We start from the raw sequence: 23,984 nt of genomic DNA, 5'->3' as shown, positions 1-23,984 counted from the left end.
AGTGGCAGCCCTGGTCATTGCCTGCAAGCACACTCCAGAAGAAGACAGGGCAGCAGTGTTGGGAGAAGATTAATGATCTTCTTCTTTCGGCCAGGGTAAGTGTCCCACTGGACCCCATCGCCCACCCCTCGCACATTCAATCCCCTCTCTCACTCAGCCACCTTGGACTTTGCCAACACCAGGCACCAGGTTTCCCCCTCGCCCCCTCCCACAATCACCATGTTCTCCCAGTAGCCGCTATGGTCCTCACACTCCAGCTCCCACCCAAGCCTTAAGCCTGCCGCGCCTCATCACTGCTGTGTTTAAAGGGCTGCCACTGGGGAAAGCCACAGTGACCAGGACTTCCAGATGTAAGGAAGGATCCTGGTTTGCAGCAGGCTTCTTTCATAATGCCCTCTCAGGAGAGAAGGCTAAAATTATACATGGCGAGACTCTGGCAGGCGAACAACCCGGACAGTTGGGTCGAGCTTAGTTTCAGATTCAGCCTCTTTCTGATATCTGATGATGAACTGCGTTAGTTAAGGGCAAATTAAACGGTGAAATATTTCCTTCACCCTGCAGCCATGGCTGGGCCGTCTGTAATGTTTGCACAACCTTGTAAACCTAATACCCATTAAAAGGGAGTGCTTATCCAGCCCATAAGTGCATTACAGCCTGTTTCTAATTAATGTTGGATTTCTAAAGACTCCTGTTATGGGTTGCTGTAAGAAGTAATGTGTAATGTTTCTATAATGGCTTTCACTATTGTACACACTGGTTTGTTTTAGTCTGCAGAGTTTCGTGAATGCTGAATAACTGTGGGGAAGGAAAGAAAAAATCATTTTTCTGACTACTGAACTGCTATTAAGGCACAGGCGACCTCTCCAATAGATACTGACAAGGTTAATAGTGCTTTGTGCAGTCCCTGGACAATCCTACAGCAAAACATTCACTCTCCATCTCCCTAAATTAATAACTTTATCATTTTTCAGCAGGTGAACTATACGCCGCTCCTGCTGGAGTTTCCGATATGATTCGCAATGCTTTTCAAAATTATCCACACTATTTAAAACGCTTTCAATATTCGTTTAATTCCCTCCCTAAAGCTCTCCACTTCTCCATGCTCTTTTGAAAACAACCGCTTCAAGTGGACTTGTGATGTGTGCCCAAGTTCAACGTCACAATTTACAAACCACGTTATGATGTTTTTTTACAAAATGATGTGTTTTTTTATGACATTCAAAGTACTATACAAATGCAAATTGTTGTTGTTGTGTTGATACAATTTGAATATATGAAAACAGAAGGAGGGTAACTTTTAATGTATTTAACTTTTAATATATCAAAGTGGCAGAGTGGTCAGCACTGCTTTCTCACAGCGCCAGGGACCTGGGTTCAATTCCAGCCTTGGATCACTGTGCAGAGTTTATACGTTCTCTCCGTGTCTGTGTGGGTTTCACCTGGGTGCTCTGGTTTCCTCCCACACTCTGAAGGTTTGATTTGATTTTGGTTTTATTTATTATTGACATGCAGTGAAAAGTATTGTTTCTTGTATGCTATACAAGCAAAGCATACCATTCATGGAGAAGGAAACGAGTGAGTGCAGAATGTAGTGTAGAGAAAGTAAAACTTAGCACAAGTTAGGTCCATTCAAAAGTCTGACAGCAGCAGGGAAGAAGCTGTTCTTGAGTTGGTTGGTGACCTCAGACTTTGTATCTTTTTCCCAACAGAAGAAGGTGGAAGAGAGAATGCCCTGGGCGCATGGGGTCCCTAATTACGTTGGCTGCTTTTCCAAGGTAGCGAGAAGTGTAGACAGAGTCAATGGATGGGAGGCTGGTTTGCGTGTTGGATTGGGCTACATTCACGACACTTTGTAGTTCCTTGCAGTGTTGGGCAGAGCAGGATCCATACCAAGCTGTGATACAATCGGGAAGAATACTTTCTATGGTGCATCTGTAACAGTTGGTAAGAGTCGTAGTGGACATGCCAAATTTCCTCAGTCTTCTGAGAAAGTAGAGGCATTGGTGGGCTTTCTTGTTCAGGTTAGGTGGATTGGCCATTTGTGTCAGGGAGATAAGCAGGCTAAATTGTGGGGTTACCGGAATAGGGCCTGAGTAGGATTGTTGTCAGTACAGACTAGATGGGCCAAATGGCCTCCTTCTGTGCTGTAGGGATTCTACGATTCTACAATGCAAAATGGCACAGTTTGGCATCCCCTTTATACACCACATTCGTACTGACGGCTGATTAACTCTCACTGTTTTGTTTTGCCCGTTAACAAATTAAAATGAACTCTTTCTGAATTCAGCAGGTCAGCCCAGGAACTGCACGTTTTAAACATTCAGGAAAATGGGAATTTGGGATGAAGAGAGCAAAAAGGCAAACTCTACTCACTGTTCCAGCTTAGTAGACAAATGTAGCCAGGAATATGGGAACAAGGCAGGGGAATCATAGAATCCCTACAGTGCAGAAGGAGGCCATTCTGCCCATCAAGTCCGCACTGACCACAATCCCACCCAGGCCTTTTTCCCATAACCCTGTGCATTTATCCTGGTTAGTCCCCCTGACACTAAAGGGACAACCTTAGCATGGCCAATCCACCTAACCCACACATCTATGGACTGTGGGAGGAAACCGCAGCACCCGGAGGAAACCCATGCAGACACGGGGAGAATGTGCAAATTCCTCACAGACTGTGAACCAAGCCGGGAATCAAACCTGGCACTGTGAGGCAGCAGTGCTGACCACTGCGCCACCATATGATACAAATCAGTTAGGACCAAAACTGAGGGGCTGAATGGCCTCCTCATGTTCCAATGCTCCTTCTCTCTGGTGAACCGTGCCCCTTTCTTGCACACTTTTTGTGGATCTGTGTGTGTGAGATACTCAATTTTGATTCTCGCGACTATCTGACGGCACAATGCAGTCTCACAGTACAGTGGTTACTTAATGGAGACCAATTTGGAAGTTCAGTCAATGTAACAAAAGGCACAGTAAACTGTGAAGATGAATGGCTTAAAGCAGCCGGCTGATGCAGTCCAATATATCACCAGCACGGAGGAACACGGGAGCCAACTCTTCCTAATGTGCTAACTTCTAATCTCAGATGGACAAGGGAAGTGGCAGAAGAGGCAGTGTCTCCCGAGAGGATAAGTCAGTTGCTAAATCAGGACAGCTCATTCAAGAGCAATATCCCTGAACGTGTGTGTTGGGAACTGATTCCCATTTAGTTCAAGCTGGAATAGAAATGGAATCTTCAGGGGCCGGAGACTCACAGTGAGTGTAAAAGGTGGGGAGTGTTTGATCAAACTGTGGTTTAAGTTGGCAGGGCTAAGAGTGAATGAACCCTGCTCCATCTGGGAAACAAAGTGCTCATTTGGCCGAGGGGATTGTTCCATTACAGCAGAGGGACGTGCGAAGGAGTGAGGTTTTTCCCGAGCTGGTTGCACCGAGCATCAACTCCTGTGGTTTGGGATTTCAAGCAGACATGTGTCAAAGACCTTCCGCTTGCCAAGAACTCAACATAGAGACATCAGTGCACAATTCCGACTATGCCAAGAATTGCCTGGCACAGAATGAGGCCGTTCAGCCCATTTTGTCTGTGCCAGCTCTGCGATCATGTTGCACGTTCATGAAACCACATCACTAAGTGTTCTATTTTCACGCCTTTTGAAATACCTTCATTCAGGAGTGTGAGTGCCGCTGCTGAGGCCAGGATTTATTGCCTTTTGTTAACTGTGTTAGAGAAGGGAGTGATTGCCAATGTCTTGAAACACTATAGTCCATCTAATGTAGGTAAACCCACGGTGCAGTTAGGAATTTGTCCCAGCGATGCAGACTGAATTCAAATATACTTCCAAATTACGATGGTTTGTTAAATTTAAGTTGATTGGCCATGCTAAATTGACCCTACTGACAGGGGGGTTAACAGGGTAAATAGAGCCTGGGTGGGATGGTGGTCAGCACAGACTCGATGGGCCAAATGGCCTGCTTCTGTACTGTAGGGATTCTATGAGTTATTAGTCACAACTATGCTTATATTAACACTGCAAAGGAGTTACAGTGAAAACCCATAGTCGCCACACTCTAGCTCCTGTTCGGGTACACTGAGGGAGAATTTAGCATGGCCAATGCACCCTAACCAGCATGTCTTTCGGACTGTGGCAGGAAACCGGAGCACCCAGAGGACACCCATGTAGACACAGGGAGAATGTGCAAACTCCACACAGACAGTCACCCAAGCCGGTTTCAAACCCAGGTCCCTGGAGCTTAAGGCAGCCGTGCGAACAACTGTGTCACCATGTCACCCACTTGTGAGGGGAACTTACAGATGTTGCTCCCATGCATCTGCTGCTCTTGTTCTTCTAGAAATCCTCCCCATACATCCCTTTGACAGGGGAAAGGGAAGGGATTTTGCCCACAAAAAAACAAACAGAACCAATCATATCAGCTCACATCATCAACTTTCCCTTATATTGGTGTTCAAGCCAAGGTCTTGAATTATCAGATTTTCTGACTGTGAAGCACACTTTTTTATTCTTTCATGGAATTTGGGCATTGCTGGCAAAGCCAGCATTTATTTCCCATCCCTCAATGTTCTTGAGAAGGTAGTGGTGAACCACCTTCTGAACCACTCCAATCCCTGTGGTGTTGGTACACTGATGTGGAGATGCTGGCGCTGGACTGGGGTGGGCACAGTAAGAAGTCTCACAACACCAGGTTAAAGTCCAACAGGTTTATTTGGTAGCACAAGCCACTAGCTTTTGAAACACTGCAGCGCTCCGAAAGCTAGTGGCTTTTGCTACCAAACAAACCTGTTGGACTTTATCCTGGTGTTGTGAGACTTCTTACTGTGTAGGTACACTCACAGCGCTGTCAGCGAGTGAATTTCAGGATTTTGATTCAGTGACAGTGAAGCAACAGAGAAATAGTTCCAAGTCAGGATAGTGAATGGCTTGGCGGGGAACTTCCAGGAGCAGATGTGTCTGCTGCCCTTATCCTGGATGGTAGAGACTGTGGGTTTGGAAAGTGTTGCCAAAGAGCCTTTGTGAGTTGATGCAGTTCATCTTGTAGATCATACACATTGCTGCCACTGGGCATTGATAGTGGAGGGAGTGAATGTTTAAGGTACTGGAAGGCCAACCAAGTGGGCTGCTTTGTCCTGAATGATGTCTGGTTACCGGAGTGTTATTGAGCTCTTCCTCAATGAGGGAGGAGGCCTGTTTGCAAAGATCGATGAACCTTACACCACACAATCAATATTCCTCAGCAGAAGAAAGCCCAGATAGCCCTCGAGGTCATGGCTTTCCCAAAGGCCGTAACTATGAAAATCTTCAAAGGAACCACCCTGTGAAGCCAATCCCTCTCTTCCTTTCTAAAACTGTAGGAATTCTGTGGGCGGAGTTTTCCAGCCACCGCCAGGTCCTCCGGTCTTGCCAGAAGTCAATGGGCCTTTGATTGGCCCTCACATCCCACTTAGCAGGACCTGCCAAGGTTGGGCTGGAAAATCCCAGCCTATGTCTGTGTATTGTTTAATTCATGATAAAATAACTGTGATTAGAAGGCCCCTAATGAGTGAGACACAGCGCCAATTCCCCTCACACAATTAATGGGGCGAACATTCAACATTACAAATCCATGGATCATTCCCAATCCCAGGAATTCAGTTTAAATATTGTGCTTTTGCCATTTGAGATGGCACAAAATAATGAATCTGTTCCATTGAAATTTTAACTCCAGCCCATACCACAGCCCAACAAATTGTGAGATAGCGCGCTGCTAATCATTAGTTTACAGTTGAATGTGTTAGGTTGCATTGTATCTAATTGCAGAGTAGGAACTCTCAATTCTGGGCTTTCAAAATTCAATCCCATTTCTTCAGCTGAGGCACCGTCATCATTAACATCTTAGATATCAAGGCAGCCATCAGCATGCCCCAGTTATTACTCAACAATGAACAATGGTGAACTGTTACCATGGCACCCTACTCAAAAAAAGGTCAATAATTGTCTGCAAAAGGCAGTTTTGGGCAGAAGTTCATTCTGCTATTCTTTTTTTCAATCATCCATGGGACATGGGCGCCACTGGCTGGCCAACATTTATTGCCCATCCCGAGTTGCCCCAGGGCAGTTGTGAGTCAACCACATTGCTGTGGCTCTGGAGTCACACGTAGGCCAGACTGGGTAAGGACAGCAGATTTCCTTCTCTAAAGGACATGAGTGATTTAGTGATAAGTGACCAGATGGGTTTTTCCAACAATCGACAATTGTTTTGTGGTCATCAGTAGATTCTTAATTCCAGATAATTTTATTGAATTCAAATTCCACCATCACTTCACCAGGAACCCGGGTTTGATTCCCAGCTTGGGTCACTGCCTTTGTGGAGTTTGCACATTCTCCCCGTGTCTGTGTGGGTTTCCTCCAGGTGCTCCGGTTTCCTCCCACCATCCAAAAGACGTGCTGGTTAGGTGCATTGGCCGTGCAAAATTCTCCCTCAGTGTACCCGAAACAGAATGTGGCAATTAAGGGATTTTCACAGTAGCTTCATTACAGTGTTAATGTAAGCCTACTTATGACACTAATAAATAAACTCAAACTAAATGTTCCTCACTGCAAGCAGAAAATGTAGCTCATTATCCCACTCCGAAAATCGCTCTTTCTCTCTCACACCTGGTTTGAAGATTTACCCGGGTTTGTGTTAGTCACGGTGACGGGAGTGTGTCTGATAGGAAGCCCCTGTCGGAAATAGAGTGGACCCCTGTTCTGTGCTCTCGCACTTGACAGCAACTCATTTCAAATGAAGTTAATGCAGTTATCTGACTGCAGTTGTTTTCATGTGATTGTAATTTATCAGAACAGTGTAGGCTCAACTAACACCGCCACATTTCTCGGAGGCTTACTCATTTGTGTAAATAACTCCAGGATGAGTAGAAGGAATTATATTATAAGCGACACGCACGTCAAGGGAGTGCCAGGTTATTGATGGATTTGTAAAGGTCAATTAAGGCCAACCAGTTATTTATCTCATATTATGTGCATAGCTGATGGAATGAGCGGCGCAGCAGTGTTGCGGATTTATGAAGAAATCATCTCCTCAATTGTTCAGGAGGGACAGGGACTGCACACGTTCTCCAAAAACATCATGGCTGGAATTTTCCAACCGTTCACACCTGCGGGATTTTCCCATCCCGCTGCAGTGGACGGAGATCTAGCTTGTCGGCAAATTCTCCGTCTTCGCTGTACCGGGAGCGTGGCACGAATGGGTGGTAAGATCAGGCTCCATCTGTTTCCCTGGCCCAACAAGTGATGCCCACATCCCGTGAATGAATACAGGAAAAGGGCCTTAAGGTTCCTGAGTTATGACAGTAAGTACAACTCAAATTGTACTCTGCTGCTTTTGAACTGCTTCAAGGATGGTCTGGGGTCCTGAGAGGTGCTATATAAATGCAAGCCCTTCTTTCACAGGTTAAAGTCGATGGAGGATTGGAGGAAGGTCGATGAAGGTCGAAGGGTCGGGGGTTTTAGTTCAGTCGGGCAGGCTTGGAGAGCCGAAGGGCCTGTTCCTGTGGTGTAATTTGTTTTGTTCTCTTTGTCCTACCCAATTTTTCAGCAGTAAGTTTAAATTAAATTTATTTTAAAATATTAGCACCGTGTCTTTAGAAATAGGATTGGGATACTATCCCCCGAGCCTGCTCTGTCATTTAATAATGCAATAAGAACATAGGGACTAGGAACAGAAGGAGGAAAATTCATCCCTTCAAGTGTTCTCTGCCATTCATTCAGATCGTGGCTGATCTCTTCCTGGTCTCAAATCCACCTCCCCACCTGTTCCCCATTTCCCCTTTTTTTCATAGAATCCCTACAGTGCAGAAGGAGGCCATTCTGCCCATGGAGTCTGCACCAACAACAATCCTACCTGGGCCCCTATCTCCGTAACCTGGTATTTACCCTGCTGGCCCCCCTGACACTGAAGGGCAATTTAGCATGGCCAACCGACCTAACCCACGCAATTTTGGAGTGTGGGAGGAAACCAGAGCATCCGAAGGAAACCCATGCAGACATGGGGAGAACGTGCAAACTCCGTACAGACAGTTACCCGAGGCTGGAATTGAACCTAAGTTCCTGGCGCTGTGAGGCAGCAGTGCTAACCATTATGCCACCGTGCCACCTCTAAATTTTATTGGAAATATATCTATCTCCTTCTTGAAACCATGGTTGGTCTTTCACCATGGGGGCAACACGGTGGCACAATGGGTAACACTACTGCCTCACAGCACCAGGGGCCCGGGTTCAATTCCCGGCTTGGGTCACTGCCTGTCTGGAGTTTGCACGTTCTCCCCGTATCGGCGTGGGTTTCCTCCGGGTACTCCGGTTTCCTCCCACAGTCCAAACTTGTTCAGGTTAGGTTGATTGGACATGCTAAATTAACCCTTAGTATCCTGGGCTGTGATAGGTTTGAGGAATTAACAGGGTAACTAAGTGGGGATAGGACCCAGGTGGGATTCTTGTCTGTGCAGACTCGATGGGCTGAATGGCCTCCTTCTGCACTGCACCTTCACTTTCTGTTGGATCCACATATCCCATGATCCCGCAGAGCCCAAAACTCTGGAAGTATTTCCCTGCCCCGCCATGATGGGCCTTACTGCAGGTGATTGGGAAGACCTGCCAAACTCCATTGAGTTTTGGCGGGACTGGACAACCCCAGAAGCGGACGGAGATGGAAAATCTGGCCGCCAATCTATCTCAGTTTTGGGTATATATAATGAGTGAGGGTCACCAACTCACTTGAACAGAGAATTCTGATCAGTTACTCACCCTGAATAAAGAACAGTCTCCTTATCTCAGCCCTGAATAATCCACCCATTGTCCTGAGACCGTGCCCCTGACTCCAAGTGTTCCCAGCACAGGAAACAAGTCCTCAGCCCAGGCCTTATCAAATCCCCCTTGCAATCAATTAGACAACCACTTAGTCTTCTAAACTCCAACGAGTAGAGACCTGACCTGTTTAACCTGTTACTATTACAGGATAGCCTGTTCAATGTCGCTGAGAGATTGCCTAACAGTTGGGGGAAGTGATGGCCTAGTGGTATTATCGCTAGACTATTAATCCAGGAACTCAGCTAATGTTCTGGGGACCCAGGTTCAAATCCCACCACAGCAGATGGTGAAATTTGAATTAAATAAAAAATATCTGGAATTAAGAATCTAGAGATGAAATTATTGGAAAAATCCATCAGGGTCAGTAATGTGCTTTAGGGAAGGAAATCTGCCATCCTTACCTGGTCTGGCCTACATGTGACTCCAGAGCCACAGCAATGCGATTTGCTCTCAACTGTCCGTAGGCCACTAGGGATGGGCAATAAATGTTGGCGAGCCAGTGACGGCCATGTCCCATGAATGAATAAAAAAAATTTTGAGATCTGTTCTTCCCATCAAATGATTAACAGCCAAGCGCATGAAGCAATTGGCATGACTGAACTTTGGTGGGATTTTCTGACCGCACTCACCCCAAGCCCAGAAAATCTCATCCAAGGTCAAAGGACATTTGCAAGGTCCTGTCCCGCCTGCTATGGTTCCTTGGGCAGGCAGGATGGGAAAATCCTGCCCTTTGAGTTAACATTCTCAACCTTATTTTTAAATCCCTCCATGGCTGCCTCCCCCCCCTCCCTATCTCTGCAACCTCCTCCAGCCCTGAACCCTCACAGAGCTCTCTGCACCCCTCCAATTTTGGCCTCTTGCATGTCCTTGATTTAACCGTTCCACCAGTGAGGGCCTTACCTCCAGTTGCCCTGGCCCTAACCTTTGAGATTCCCTTTCTAAACCTCTCCGCCTCTATCACCTCCTTTGAAGATGCTCCTTGAAACCTGCCTCTTTGACCGAGCTTTCGGTCACCCGTCCTAATGCGACATGATGTCAGATTTTGATGGTGGTTGATGTGAAGGGACTTCTGCATGTGTCCATGACATTCGGAGGCAGTAATGGAGGGGGGGGGGGGTCAACTTGTTCCTCGTTGGAGTTGACAGTGCAGCAGTGTGAAATTGTGAGAGGTCTTGACAGCAACAGAGAAACCGTTCTCATCTGTCCTTCTCCTGTGCACCAGCATTTTGTGAAGAAATTGATTGAAATCAATCTTGAAAGACTTAAATATTTAATTAATTGATTGACTGGCAAGGCAGCAAACGTAAATTAGAGGACAATGAGGTCGGCAGTGCCACGATTAGTAAACTCAGTGGGATAAAATAGCTCTGGCACACTCATTCAACCTAATGCACTGCAATCTCTAATTACCACCCTATACTTAAACCCTCTGCACAATGTCGCTACAACTAATGGACATTAATATTCATGAGCGATCTTCACATTCAACACATCAGATTCTGCAGCTGCTGGTGTTACTGTCATCCAACTATTACAAAAACCAACCAGAGACTCAAGCCAAACGTTGGTTCAGAGATCATGGATAAAGGGCCATGGGGAGATGTCAGAACTCATGTCTGAAATACCACGGGTATTTTTGGTATTGTCTGTGCCGATACATTTGCTGGGAGGGGAGAATTACCCAGACGCAAACAGTTCTTCAAACTCAACCCTGATGAAATGAAGGTCAGAGAGTTGCTACAGTATTCATATACCCATTCTTACTTTTTACTTATTCATGGGACATGGGTGTCACTGGCTGGGCCAGCATTTATTACCCATCCCTAGCTGCCCTTGAGAAGGTGGTGGTGAGCTGCCTTCTTGAATCGCTGCAGTCCCTGTGCTGTGGGTTGACCCACAATGCCGTCAGGGAGGGAATTCCAGGATTTTGACCCAGTGACTGTGAAGGAACAGCGATGTATTTCCAAGTCAGGACAGTGAGTAGCTGGAAGGGGAACTTGCAGATGGTGGTGTTCCCATGTATCTGCTGCCTTTGTCTTTCTAGATGGAAGCAGTCGTGGGTTTGGAAGGTGCTGTCTAAGGGTCTTTGGTGACTTGATGCAGTGCATCTTGAAGATAGTACACACTGCTGCTACTGAGCATCAGTGGTAGAGGATTGAATGTTTGCACAATGATTTACACTGACTCCTGGTCTGGCAATGATGCAAAGTTATAATTCCCATCCTTGTGTTCTAATCCTTCATGGCTTCCTCCTCCCTCTCTCTGTAACTTCCTCCAGAGTTACAACCTCTTTACTCCGCCAGTTTTTGGTCTCTTGTGTAACTTGCATCCCCTTCACCACACTAGGTGCTGACAGCCATCTCACACCTCGGAATTTTGTCCTTAAACTTCTTTGCCTCACATGCCTTGGTCTTTTGTGAAGGTGGTGTTAAGATGCACCCCTTGGACCAAGCATTTCATCTCCTAGAATCCCAATGTTTGTGTCCTTGGCTCTAAGGAGGCAGAACAAACTGAAAGGGCTGAATGGCCGCTGTCTGAACGGATTCTGTGCTCCCAGTGTTTAAGAAGCAGCAGTGGGTAAGATTTGGTCTTTGTCTCGCCTACATGCAGATTTAATGATTGACACAGAAACCACATCAACTTTTAAGAAGAGGTTATTGATTGATGGGAAATGGAAAATAGAGAGAAAGGGACAGGCTGAGCCCAGGGGATTGTGAATATTGCTTAAATGGAGAAGGAAGAGAGAAAGAAATGGAAGAATTAGATTTCTAAATCACTTTTCACTACTTCACAATAACCCAAAGTGTTATATATAGCTAATCGAGTACTTTATCGAAGTGTAGTCACTATATAAATTTAGGGGAACATGCCAGCCAAATTGCACATAGCAAGATCCCACAAATGGTAGTGAATGGCCCAATGTTGGATGAGGCCAGGATACTGGGAGAACTTCACTGCTCTTCTATCAAGGAGCCATGGGGTCTTTTGGATTTTATCTGATGGGCTCTTATTTGATCAATAGCAACACTGATTGGAAGGGTGGAATGAATGTGTTGTAATTCCGATGTAGAAACATAGAAACTCTACAGTACAGAAAGGGACCATTCGGCCCATCGAGTCTGCACTGACAACAATCCTACCCAGACCCTACCCCCTTATCCCTACATATTCACCCACTAATCCCTCTAACCTACGCATCTCAGGACACTAAGAGCAATTTTTAGCACGTCCAATCAACCTAACCTGCACATTTTCGGACTGTGGGAGGAAACCAGAGCACCCAGAGGAAACCCACACAGACACGAGGAGAATGTGCAAACTCCACACAGACAGTGACCCAAGCCAGGAATCGAACCCAAGTCCCTGGAGCTATAAAGCAGCAGTGCTAACCACTATGCTACTGTGCCACCCACTGAGTAAAAGTCAACACTAGACATTTTTTTAGCAACAGAATGAATCTAAGTAGTCCAATATACACAAGAGGTTAATTCATCATTGATAATTAGGCAACATTGGCAGACAGACCTGGGGCAGAATTTTCATCTGGCTCAACCCACTACTGGAAAATGCAAGCCAAGGTTAATGGACCATTGCATGATCTGTCCCCGCCCATTCCAATTCCCATGGCACACAGGGCAGGACAAGACTGGTTTCTGTAACCCAGGGATATGCTCTGTGCCTTGCTATTTCTGTCCCAGAGGAGGTGTTTGGATCTAAATGCTCACACCTCAGTTTATTTTATTCATTCTTTCATGGGATATGAGCATTCCTGACAAGGCCGCCGTTTGTTGCCCATCCCTAATTGCCCTCGAACTGAGTGGCTTGTTAGACTATTTCAGAGGGCAATTGAGAGCCAATCACATTGCTGTGGGTCTGGAGCCTCACGTAGGCCAGGCCGGGTAAGGACAGCAGATTCCCTTCCTGAAAGGACATTGGTGAATCAGATGGATTTTAATAGCAATCAGTGATAGTTGTCATGGTCACCATTATTTTAAGGACACGGTGGCACAGTAGTTAGCACTGCTGCCTCACAGCACCAGAGACCTGGGTTTGATTCCAGTTTGGGCCACTGTCTATGTGGAGTTTGCACATTCTCCCCGTGTCTGCATGGGTTTCCTCCCACACTCCAAAGATGTGTGGGTTAGGTGCCCCTTAGTGTCAGTGGGACTAGCTAGGGTAAAGGCATGGGGTTATTGAAATAAGACCTGGGCAGGATTCTAGTCAGTGCAGACTCGATGGACTGAATGGCCTCTTGTGCACTGTAGGGATTCTATGATTCTATTTATATTCTTATCATTTTTATATTCCAGGTTTAGTTATTGAAGTTAAATTCCACCAGCTACGGTGGTGGGATTTGAACCCCTGTCCCGCAGAGCATCAGCCTGGACCTGAAGTTTACTATTCCAGTGACATTCCCAGCATGTCACCATCTCACGTTTCTTCAGGGCATAAGGAACAGGAGTAAGAATAGGCTGCACAATCTCACTAGCGCACCTCTGCCATTCAATAAAAGCAATGCTGACCCTCTATCTCAATGCATCCCGTGCCCATATCCAGTCTCTCCCTTGATTGTAATCGCAGTGGAAAGATTTTTCCCACAGGTTTGAGAGGATTCCTGTTCACCACCTTGGGATGTTTTACTACACTTGAGACAATTATGCAACTTGCTGCTGTAGCCCTTAATCGGGGCGCTTCCATTGTAGTGGCAATGCATGTGTATAGAAATCCACACAGTCACCAGCTTTCTTAGGCTAAGACTGACGACAGAGAGAGTGTTTACACAAGACCACAAACCTTCAATGACATTCCCCATTGGCCAATCAGAGAGAGGGCAATCTGTTCCGATTAGTGGGAATCACACAGTACCCTCTTACTGTTGTAAATCGGGCACCAAAGCTCTTTCACAGTGAAAAGAGTTAACGGTATTTTGATGATCTCTCACTTTTTCTTGAGTTCTGCTTTCACTCCTTGACTCGTTTTGCTATTTCACCTCTCTGCCACTATCTCTACCTTCTCTAGTCTTTAACACTATCACAAATGCTTCCTTTGTCTACTACCCATGATGTCTTTGTCAAATCTCTCCCAGCTCCCACCCGCTCTGATGTTCTTCCTTGCACCAGCTGCTTCCTCCTCTTTAAATATGATCAAATCCATCACATTTCTCTCTAACTCCGAAGAAGAGTCGTCCAGACTCGAAACACTAACTCTGTCTCTCTCTCCTCAGACACTGCCAGACCTGCTTAATTTTTCCAACATTTTCTGTTTTGATTTCAGTGTGTCCACCTTTCTGGGTAGTAATGGAAATGTCCCTTTCTCCAATAGGGTGAGACATCTTTTGCATTTCACTGTATGGACCAGAAAACACCAGCTAACACTCTACGCAAGTAGGTACTCAGAATCACAGAATACGACAGAGCAGAGGAGGCCCTTCAGCCCATCGAGTCTGCACCGACGCATGAAAGGCCCTGACTTGTCCAACTAATCCCACTTGCCCATGGCTTTTAGAGTGTGCCAATCCAGGTGCTTTTTAAAGAATGTGAGGCTCCACTACCCTCCCAGGCAGCGCATTCCAGACCCTCACCACCCTCTGAGAAAAAGATTTTCCTCAAATCCCCCCTAAACCTCACTCCCCTCACTTTTAACTCGTGATCCCTTATAACTGACCTTCAACAAAGGGGAACAGTTGCTCCCTAACCAGCCTGTCCACGCCTCTCATAATCTTAACACCTCAATCGGGTCGCCCCTCAGTCTGCTCTGTTCCAGAAAAAACAACCCACGCCTATCCAACCTCTCTTTATAACTTAAATGCTCCATCCCGGACAACATCCTGGTGAATCTCCTCTGCACCCCCTCCAGTGCAATCACATCCTTCCTATAATGTGGCAACCAGAACTGCACACTGTGCTCCAGCTGTGGCTTCACCAAAGTTCTATACAACTCCAGCATGACTTCCCTGCTTTTGTAATCGATGTCTCGATTGATAAAGGCGTGTGTGCCATATGCCTTTCTCGCCACCCTGCCTTTCTGCTTTCAGAGATCTGTGCCTTCAAGCTGCGCTTGGCCAATTTGTTATTCTGGTGTCTTTTCAGACACTTAACCTTCCTGTCAAAATGGGATGAGGGCCAGGAGGGAAGGGTTTCTCCTGCCTCGGTGGGGGTGACCACCCTCGCTGGCCCTTCATCGATCCGGCAAACTCTGCCCCAAAGACTTTCTCCAAAATGAGCCATGGGATCTCGCTCAGAGCCGATCGAGCGAGCAAAGTTTGGGATCACGGACAACTCCAATGGGAAAGAATCCGATGCCCTCCAAACAAGGGGTGGCAGTTTCATTGCTCTGTTTCCGTCTCCTCCTCAAAGAGAGTTCGGGCAATTCATGCCTTGTACACCGTCATCAGCAGTCGAGGCTGGCAGATGTCTATTTTTGTTTTAAACTAAAGCAGCTGTATGTTTAATGTTGTAAATGTAATGTGTAATTGTAGTGAGGTACCACAGAGTGTCAGATGCTGTATTGAAAGAAAGTGATCTGTTTTTTGCACTGTATATATATTGGGAACTTTGAACTACTTTGCAATTTAACTTTTATAACTTGTGCGTATGAAGTATATGTCTGAAGAACAAAAATGAAACTGCAACCCCTTGTTGAGCAGTTAAAATTGTCCTGCACTTTTTCAGTGGGAATGTTATAGTAATTTAACAGTGGGCCAGTCACAATTTCTGTCTTCAAAATACCCTCTAATCTTGGTACACATAATTTCATTTATAGTTCCAGGACGTAAAGGCTTTCATTACGGCTTTTGTGGAACAGATGTTGAGATTGTGACATTTTAATTTCACTAACTCTTTCAAACGTGCAGGAAGTCTCCGCGCAGTACAATTAAAATGTTCAAAGTACGTGGGTTTTATATTTCGCAAATGAAAAGAATTCCATTTCCAGGCAGCGCACCACGTGCACACAACTCTGTTAGAGCTCCCCTGCGCCCCACCCCCGCGTCACTGCCAACTTAATGAATCGGCCAACAACAACTGGAGTTTATACCACATCTCTAATGGGGTAAAATGCCCTGGGGGCCCTGCACCGGGGAAATTACCAAATGAAACTTGACCCCGAGCCACATAAGGCAAATGTTAAGGTCAAGTGACCAAAAACAATGGGTCAAAGAGCTGGATTTTAAGGAGTTTCCATAAAAAGGAGAAACTACAGAAGGTTGTGAATGTAGCCCAGTCCATCACACAAACCAGCCTCCCATCCATTGATGCTGTCTACACTTCCAGCTGCCTTGGAAAACCAGCATAATTAGAGACCCCGGATATGCTCTCTTCCACCTTCTTCTGTTGGGAAAAAGATAAAATCTGAGGTCACGTACCAACCGACTCAAGAGCAGCTTCTTCCTTGTTTCTTTCCCAGATTTTTGAATGGGCCTATCTCACATTAAGTTGATCTTTCTCTACACCCTAGCTACGACTGTAGCACAACCCTCTCGTTTCCTTCTCTGTAAACAGTATGCTCTGTCTGTATAGTGTGCAAGAAACAATACTTTTCACTGTGTGTTAATAATAAATCAAATCAAATCGGATTCATAACAGAGGAAAGGTGAAAAGGTTTAGGGAGTCAATTCCAGAACATAGGGCCCAGGAAGCTGAAGGACAGCTGCCAATTTTGGAGTAACTAAAACCTGGGATGTGCTGGAGACCAGATTTGGAGGAGCAAAGATATTTTGAGGTGGAGGGTTTGAGAGGGAAGGTATAGTTAGAGGGGGCAACCAAGCCATGGATAGACTTGCAAACAAGAATGGGGATTTTTTTCAGTACAACGGGCAGAATTTTCCTGTCCTGCCCACCATAGGAATCATGACCCAAAGATCTGTTGACCTCGAGCGGGATTTTCCAGCACTGGGACGAGCAAGGCCGGAAAATCCCACCCAAAATTTTCACCTTCGTCAGTTGAGGTTTCCCTGAATCCACTGTTTCTGTGTCACCCCAGGGTGTTTGCAGCTTAATTATATTATCTGTCCATTTCTACTCATTTGCATAATCTGATCCCACTGTCTCATTACAAGGCGATTGCAGAATTAGGAGCAGCTGTGAAACTTGCGGGATGGATTCAGTGAGACAATTGAACTAAAGGAAATTGGTTAGACGGGATGCAGTGGAGAATAGGGATTTTGGATGTGTATTCCACTCGGCAGAATGTGACAAGTGACGTCCCAGAGACATCTGTACTAGTGCCACAGCTGGTCACTATATTTATGATGTGGAGATGCTGGCGTTGGACTGGGGGAAACACAGTAAGAAGTCTCACAACGCCAGGTTAAAGTCCAACCGGTTTATTTGATAGTAAACCCACAAGCTTTCAGGGTTTCACCCTTCGTCAGGTGAGTGGGGAGTTTTGCTCACATACAGGGCATATAAAGGCACACACAGTTTACAGAATACTGATTAGAATGCGAGTCTTTACAGCTAATCAATTTTTAAAGGTGCAGACAATGTGAGTGGAGATAGCATTAGCATAGGTTAAAGAGATATGTATTGTCTCCATTCAGGACAATAAGTGAGATTTTGCAAGCCCAGGCAAGTCTTGGGGGTTACAGATAGTGTGACATGAATCCAAGATCCCAGTTGAGTCATGTGTGCGGAACTTGGCTATCAGTTTCTGCTCAGTGATTCTGCGCTGTCGTGTGTCGTGAATGCCGTTTTGGAGAACGTTTACTCGAAGATCAGAGGCCGAATGCCCGTGACCGCTGAAGTGTTCGCCAACAGGAAGGGAACAGTCTTGCCTGGTGATTGTCGAGCGATGTTCATTCATCTGTTGTCGTAGCGTTGGATTTTAATCTGGTGTTGTGAGACTTCTTACACTATATAACAGCTTAGGAGGAGTGAGCCATTTATCCAACATTCCTGACTGCACTAAGTTAAACTGTGCAACAAAGACTGTGGATGAGGGCAGAAGGGACATAAGTGGATTGAGTTAGTGAGTGAAACTATGGCAGATAAAGTTTTAGAATCATAGAATCCCTATAGTGCAGAAGGAGGCCATTCGGCCCATCAAGTCTGCACCGGCAGCAATCCCAATATTCCCGTAACCTCACATATTTATCCTGCTAATCCCCCTGCCACAATTTAGCATGGCAAATAACCTAACCCACACATCTTTGCACTGTGGGAGGAAACCGGAGCACCCGGAGGAAACCCATGCAGACATGGGGAAAACTGCACACAGACAGTGTGACTCGAGACCGGGATTGAACCCGGATCCCTGGCTCTGTGAGGCAGCAGTGCCAACCACCGTGCCACCCTCGTGGGGAAAGCATGCATTCATTAATCAAAGGTAGGATAAAGTATGTTTGAATTCATGAGAAGCTAAAAACTGTGGATGACGAGAGGAACCCAAATATACAAGATCCAAATGACCTTAAAACCAAACAAATAAATCAAACGTGGATTTTGTTTGTTCCAGAGCTTATAAGATAATAGAATCATAGAATCCAATAGTTCTGCTTGCTTTCATTCTTAAGGACAATTTGTCTGTCTGCTAAAAACTTGGAACTGCCTGCTCAATAATTCCACTCAAACTACCTTTCTGAAGTGTTGTCCCTCCAGGGAGGAGTTTGAGTAACAGGCAGCTGAGAGGTAGAGTTTGGAGGTGAGCAGTCCCTATTTAAAATAGATAAAAGCGGAAGACCTGGAGAGAAAAAGGAGAGGCTAATTTGAATTTCATTCACATTGAATTATCATTTATTCAGAGACAATTGGAACGGAGATGAATGTGTTCTGAGAGCCTGCAGTTAAGGTCATGTCGCTCAAACGCTGTGGCCTGTTTTTGTGGCCCAGACGTATTGATTAGTGTTGTGGAGAGGTGTGATGTAACGGAATACAAAAGGGTTATCTGCTGAGCGGACTGTGGCTGCCTTTCTGTTTATGTGTAACTAGGCGGTCATTCCGCTGGGCCAGTCAATCAATTGTATCTTATGTGCACTTACACCATCTGAGAAATATGTGCATCAGCCGCCCTTCTCCTGCTGCAGAGTGACTGTAAGAGCAATCAGGACTCAAAGCCGGTTGGAGCCAGCAAGATTCAAGCTATTCCAGATGGACAGACAGACCTACATTTATATAACGCCTACCAGGGTTTCTCAAAGTGCTTGACAGCCAATGAGATGTGTAAATTGACTTCCATGTGTCCCACTGACAGTAACAGGTCACTGGGGGAGTTTTCCCATGGCGGGGTGTGGGGAGTGTATGGGGTGTGGGGTGTGGGGGGTGTGGGGTGTGGGGGGTGTATGGGGTGTGGGGTGTGGGGGGTGTGGGGTGTGGGGGGTGTATGGGGTGTGGGGGGTGTATGGGGTGTATGGGGTGTGTGGGGTGTGGGGGGTGTATGGGGTGTGGGGGGTGTATGGGGTGTGGGGTGTGGGGTGTGGGGTGGGGGATGTGTGGGGTGTATGGGGTGGGGGGTGTGGGGGGTGTATGGGGTGTGGGGAGTGTATGGGGTGTGGGGTGTGGGGGGTGTGGGGTGTGGGGGGTGTATGGGGTGTGGGGGGTGTATGGGGTGTATGGGGTGTGGGGGGTGTATGGGGTGTGGGGGGTGTATGGGGTGTGGGGGGTGTATGGGGTGTGGGGGGTGTATGGGGTGTGGGGGGCGTATGGGGTGTGGGGGTGTATGGGGTGTGGGGTGGGGGGTGTGGGGGGTGTATGGGGTGGGGGGTGTGGGGGGTGTATGGGGTGGGGGGTGTGGGGGGTGTATGGGGTGGGGGGTGTGGGGGGTGTGGGGGGTGTATGGGGTGTGGGGGGTGTATGGGGTGTGGGGTGGGGGGTGTGGGGGGTGTATGGGGTGTGGGGGGTGTATGGGGTGTGGGGGGTGTATGGGGTGTGGGGTGTATGGGGTGTGGGGGGTGTGGGGGGTGTGGGGTGTATGGGGTGTGGGGGGTGTATGGGGTGTGGGGGGTGTATGGGGTGTGGGGTGTATGGTGTGTGGGGGGTGTATGGGGTGTGGGGGGTGTGGGGTGTGGGGTGTATGGGGTGTGGGGGGTGTGGGGGGTGTATGGGGTGTGGGGGGTGTGTGGGGGGGGGTGTGGGGGGTGTATGGGGTGTGGGGGGTGTATGGGGTGTGGGGGCAGCCATGCAAAGGTCCATTGATCTCGGGTGGGTATTTTCAGGTTTTGGGCTGAATGTGGAGGGTGTGGAACACACTTTGGGAAGGTCAGAGGTCACGAATTCCACGGTACAAATATAATATGTTCTCTTTTCACATTTACTGCCCATCACGGCAAAATAAGGAAAATAACATCTTTCCACGCAAATACCAGAAGCTCAATTTCTTAGCAATCTCTGGGTTTCTCAGAGACCCGGGTGTCTGGCGCTGTGAGGCAGCAGTGCTAACCCCTGTGCCACCGTGCCGCCCCAATGGCATTGAACTACAGACTGAAGGCAACTGACCACTTATGCCCATTCATGCCAATTTTTCCCTCGCGGTCTCTCGGGCATAGCTCAGAAGTTTTCTCCCCTGAGCAGCTGAAATAAATCATAGCCCATTCCCAGGAACGAGAATCGAACCCATTCCTCGGCCATGAGAAGCACATCTTGTTTGCTTTCAAAACTTGGTGCAATAGAAGGCAAATGGAGCATCGCTAGGCAGACAGTAAGAGTTCACAGGGAGGTCTATTAACCTGACATGGCTGCTCTGGGTCCATGGAAAGAGGCACTGAGGGGAGGCAGCTTTCCTCTGAGCTCAGTGCCTAAGCTTTAGCAAGGCCAAATCACATCACAAACTGTCAACGCCTTGGGTTTGTTGGACAATGGGTCCTTTTGAGTGCACAGCAGTGTGGATAATTAAATATGGAAAAATATCAATTGATATAATTGAGTATTCTCCTAATTAAGATTCCTGGCATTCTCCTTAGTTACTAATTGGTTGGTTCCACTGTTTATTGTGGGGAGGCTCTGAATGAGGCCTCAACTCTCAACTCCAGATGAATAAGTGGGAAGAATTAACACTGACAAGGCAGGGAGGGGGGTGCGGGGGGCAGGATCTGAGGTGGGTCGAGCTGTGAACGACACGGTGTGGTAATAGGAATGGAAATTGGTTTTGACAAGTTAAGACAATCAGAAATAATGCCTGCCTTTCAGAGGGCAAAATGAGATTGCAGGAACGCTATGAGATAATGAAGAGGATTGGCAGTGTCAGAATCCAGTTGGTGCTGGCGAGATGCGAGAGCTTGGTGAAGACCTGATTGTGGGGGTAAGGGGGAGAGGGAAGGGGGGGGGATGGGGGGGTAAGATCCCACAGTGCCAGCTCAAGTCGAATAATAAAGATTGAAAATGAGGGTCAGCGCCTTCAAGGGAGTTCTGTGGGAGGGCAAGTATGTTGATGAAACTGTCGGCTGGAAACGCTCCCAACACTTCCAATGTAAATAAAGAACTTCCGTTTGAAGAGATGGATCAAGTGCCAACAACGAGAAAGAAGTTGTATTTACTTAGCGCCCATATCCTGCGGAGTTTCACTCAAGCACAATCAATTCAGGTTTGATACTGAGCTACATAATGAAATATCCGGACAGCTGCCAATCCCGGAGCGTTCAAAAAAAATAGGGGAGGCTACAGAGGTCAGGACTGGCAGAGATGTGAAACTCGGCTGGAGTATTCGCTGGGTGGATATGGTCTTGATTAGAATTGCAATCTATCAGAACACGGCAGATTGTTACTGCTTCCGCAGGCAGCACCTTCCAACATCAATTTCACTTCATTGTCCATTTGGAAATTAATTACAGGTACATTGCTCATAAGTTTTAAAAAAATGACAATTTGATTTGTTATTGTCACAGGAATTGGGATAGAGTGAAAAGTATTGTTTCTTGCACGCTATACATACTGTTTGCAGAGTACATAGGGGAGAAGGAACGGAGAGGGTGCAGAATATAATGTTGTAGTTACCGACAGCATGTAGAGAAAGATCAACTTAATGCAAGGTAAGTCCATTCAAAACTCTGACAGCAGCAGGGAAGAAGCTGTTTCTTGATTCGGTTGGTACGTGACCTCAGACTTTTGTACCTTTTTCCCGATGGAAGAAGGTGGAAGGCAGAATGTCTGGGTGAGTGGGGTCCTTAACTATGCTGGCTGCTTTTCCCTGAGGCAGCGGGAAATAACAGTACAATAAAGAAAATGTCCCTATTAAAGAGCTCTAACTTGAACTAAAATATTTATTAGAAACTATTCCATTGCATTAAAATAATCAGATAATGAACTCCTTGAGTGTGTATCCTCATCAGTACGTCAAACTCCTGGCAGCAACATGGTGGCTCAGTAATTAGCACTGTTGCCTCACAGTGCCAGGGACCTGGGTTCAATTCCCAGCTTGAGTGACTGTTGTGGAGTCTGCATGTTCCCCCCATGTCTGTGTGGGTTTCCTCTGGGTGCTCTGCCCACAGTCCGAAAGGCATTCTGGTTAGGTGCATTGGCCATGCTAAATTCTCCCTCGGTGTACCTGAACGGGTGCCGGAGTGTGGCAACTAGCAGATTCTCACAGTAACTTCATTGCAGTGTTAATGCAAGCCTACGTGTGGCACTATTAATAATTAAACTGTATAAACTAAACTCATAGAAAAAGGCACAACAGAATTCAGGAACTGATTTGCCCCGTATCCGAGGGATTGTAGCCTTTTCCCTGGACAGTAAGAGACAAGAGGTGATTCTCATTGTTCACAATAGTCTTAGCCTTCTATCAAAGTTCTTCAAGAGCAGATCTGGTCGGGAGAGATCTGCTCGTCAAATACCTTTTTCTGTCTGGTTCAATAATCTCTGTACCTTTAAAGAGCCAGTTTTCCAGTAGCGCCAGTGCTCGATGAGATATCTAAAGCAATACCCTCTCAATGACAGCCAGCTGGTAAAGTTTCATGGATGTAGGATTTGCTGAATAGGATGTTAATTTTCCGAGGCAGTGTAATCTCCTATGCTTCATGGCCATCTCATCAGTTCACTGTTGCCTCTATTTCAGTTGTCATCTACTTTGACACCCACATACTTATAGTTAGTAACTAGTTTTGAAACAATATCATTAGCTGGCTCTTTCTATGGATGGGATTCTCCGGCCTCCCAGCCGTATGTTTCCAGCCAGCAGGAGGTGGCGCATTGTTTGCTAGCGACGGGATTCTCTGGTCCCGCTGATGTCAATGGGAATTCCCAGTGGATTCACCCCATGCCTGCGGGAACCCCCCAGGCAGGGGTACACTGCCGGCGGGACTGGAGAACCCCGCCGGCATGAATGGTCAGAGAATTCCGGTCTATATCTGGTTCTTTTGTCTTGTTTTCTTTTAATTTCAGAGAATTGTCCAGCAGTTATCTGGAAATGTCCTGTTATTTCCAGTTTTGCTTCACAAAGGCACTCAAAATACTTCCAAAAGCACAATACAAGCAAACTCACTATCTTCTAATGCAGAAGGAGGCCACTCAGCCCATCGTTCCTACGCTGACTCTTTGAAAGAGCTATCCAATTAGAAACCCCCAATCATTTGGGGTTGGATGTGAAGCTGATGGTGAGATTTCCAGAGTGAAAATGTCTCTCTTCAAGTCTCATCCCTGAAGCATTGGGTGAATGAGTAACTCACAAAGCCACTCACCTAGCCAAAACTGGCTCAGTGTTCAAATCAGGACCACTTATTTCTACACAGTTTTGGTCCCCTTATCTGAGGAAGGATGTTCTTGCTCTAGAGGGAGAGCAGAGAAGATTTACCTGATTCTGGGGATGGCAGGACACATGTATAAGGAGAGATTGAGTCGGTTAGGATTGTATTAGGAAGAATGAGGGGGATTTCATAGAAATCTATAAAATTCTAACAGGACTAGACAGGGTAGATGCAGGAAGGATGTTCCCAATGGTGGGAATGTCCAAAACCATGGGGAGTCACAGTCTGAGGATACAGGGTAGACTTTTTAGGACAGAGATGAGGAGAAATCTTTTTACCCAGAGAATGGTCAACCTATGGAATTTGCAATACCATGAATGGTGACTGTAATTCATTCATTGGACCATAATGAGTGAGGGAACAGGCTCAAAGGGCTGATATAAGCTATGTTTGTGAACCTACTTCCACTCCCTGATGAAGGAGAAGTTTATTGATTCCAAATAAACCTGGACTTTAAC

This window comes from Carcharhinus amblyrhynchos, chromosome 31 (assembly GCF_965287045.1).
Source record: "Carcharhinus amblyrhynchos chromosome 31, sCarAmb.v2.hapA, whole genome shotgun sequence".
Classification (NCBI taxonomy): Eukaryota; Metazoa; Chordata; class Chondrichthyes; order Carcharhiniformes; family Carcharhinidae; genus Carcharhinus; species Carcharhinus amblyrhynchos.
This window is presented reverse-complemented; position numbering follows the sequence as displayed.